Below are 2,725 nucleotides of genomic sequence, written 5' to 3' on the forward strand. Positions count from 1 at the left end.
ATTTTTTATTTTATGAGAAGAGTTTTAACAGTGAGTTTGATGCAGTTCTAATAAGAAATGTGTATATTATTGTGTATTAAAAACACAGAAATAAAGTGCCTGTAGAGGAGCAAATGCACTGAGTTAAACAATAAAATGTATGCAAAGGTATGACAGAATCCTCTAAAGCAGTGTAGAAATATACAGAGTTTCTATTTTTAAAAGTATATTACAGATTTCTATTTTCCAGAGGAGTTTACGATGCATTATTCCACAGCCCTGAATGAAATCTCACCTAAAATGTATGAATATAAAGATCTACAAATAACCAGGCTGTATTATTTGGTGGTGCAGCTGTCGTAAATCCACTTTTGTGTAAGCTGTCCTCATGTTATACTGAAGTAAATAAGCATATTTTCTGAATGACCAGGTCACGGTTCTGTGGGTAATGATGATGTTTTCTGGGTCAGAACTCCAGCTCATGTTTTGGCATTCATCTGTAGTCACGTTTACACTACAAATGTGTGCAAAACTTCAGTGATATTCCCTAAGTGTCGATTACATAACATGCAAAAGGATGGCGTTTAAATGTTATTACATGGCACTTGGGAATACTTGATGCTGGTGTGCCCATCATGACATACCAAGATAAGTTATTCACCCATAACAACTAATAACACAGGTTATTACCAATCATCTTGACTATTAATAACAAAAGCATTGATGAGCCGATATCGGTATTGTGCATCCCAAATTTATACATTCATTTTCTTTTCGGCTTGGTCCCTTTATTAATCTGGGGTCGCCACAGCGGAATGAACCGCCAACTTATCCAGCATATATTTTACACAGTGAATGCACTTCCGATGGCGACGCAGTGGCACAGTAGGTAGTGCTGTCGCCTCACAGCAAGAAGGTCGCTGGTTCTAGCCTCGGCTCAGTTGGCGTTTCTGTGTAGAGTCTGCAAGTTCCCTGTGTTGGCGTGGGTTTCCTCCGGGTGCTCCGGTTTCCCCCACAGTCCAAACACATGCGGTACAGGGGAATTGGGTAAGCTAAATTGTCCGTAGTGTATGAGTGTGAATGAGTGTGTGTGGATGTTTCCCAGAGAAGGGTTGCGGCTAGAAGGGCATCCGCTGTGTAAAAATGTGCTGGATAAGTTGGCGGTTCATTCCGCTGTGGCGACCTTGGATTAATAAAAGGGACTAAGCCGACAAGAAAATGAATGAATGAATGCACTTCTAGCCACAACACACACACACACACACACATACGTGTTTTGCTATACTTGTGAGGGCCATGACCCAGTAGCATGCTGTGAGGACCCCCCTTTCTGTTAATGCTAGGAAAATAAAAAAAATAGTAGTGCCACTAGAGGGGAGCAGACAAACAGAATATCACTTTAAATCTTCAAAAACACCATGTTCACAAAAGTGGTGAGGTCAGCTGGGTGTTGTGAGGACCGGACTGTTACTAGGCAGATTTCAGTTCTCCGGTTATGGGTAGCCATTTTTAAAAGTGATCTGAGAAGCTGATTTTAGTCCAAATAACTCTTTTAACCACTGAATTAATTAGTTTGACTATAATTTAATTACTCAAACAGTTCAAAATGCTGATACATTTAGCTAATAACCTGCTGATTTTATGATTGGTTAATACACAGTCTCGACTAAGGAAACTCGTGCTATATCACAACATGGCCATGTCATTTGGTCGGTCATGGTCATTAACACTAATTTCTATTTTTGTGTCCGTGAACACGAACCCTGCCAACATTTGGTCGATTCAAGAAATGAACTTACTATAATTAGTGGTGAAACGGATCGAGGTTGATTCCATTCACACAGATCTTTCTCTACCGAATGCACGTGAGCTGCGGGTGAACTGTAAATTCCTTTATCATAGAGGAATGATGTAAAAGAGTAAAAGTGCAAATGACGAATCCATGCGCGCCGCAGAGCTTCAGGAATATGGACTCACTATAAACTGATGATGATTGACTCTAGTCAAATGCATTAGTGAGTCATGATAACACTTGCTCTATGCTACCACCTTATAAAGCAGGCTAATAATAATAATACTTGTTATATATATATATATATATATATATATATATATATATATATATATATATATATGTATATTTTTTTTTACAGTAGACATTGTTTATAATGCATGTTGCATGACAGTCTAGATAATAAATAACGGTGTTTAAAAACAATATTTGGTTACTCTATTTTATGGTGTCCTTGTTACAGTGTTATTATACATTTACATACTGAGTGATATTAACTACATGCACTTACTATATTGTTAGGATTGTAGTTGGCCTACATGTAACAAGGACACCTTAAAATAAAGTGTTAACCAATATTAGTTTGTTAGTACGTTGATTTTCAGGGTATTTTCATAACTAAATGTGTATAAAATTCTCTATTCTGCTTGCATTATGATAGAGAATATTATCTGAAATAAAATCTGTTATATGAGCCGCACTGAGTTTAAAAAAAGTTGCACAACTGAAGAGTTTACAAAATCACAGAAAACAAAAGAAAAAAAAAACTGCAGTTAAGTTTACGCTGATGATAAATACAACTCTTACCACAGACATGGTCTTGGTCAGTTTTTTTTTTTTAGTTTTAGCAGTTGAGAAAACTATTCACTTTGATATAAAGTATTGAGAAACAAAACCTGTTATTTGACAACCACCACAACACAAATCCAAAATTAGAAATCAGAGAAGATGGTA

This window comes from Danio rerio, chromosome 13 (genome assembly GCF_049306965.1).
Source record: "Danio rerio strain Tuebingen ecotype United States chromosome 13, GRCz12tu, whole genome shotgun sequence".
NCBI lineage: Eukaryota > Metazoa > Chordata > Actinopteri > Cypriniformes > Danionidae > Danio > Danio rerio.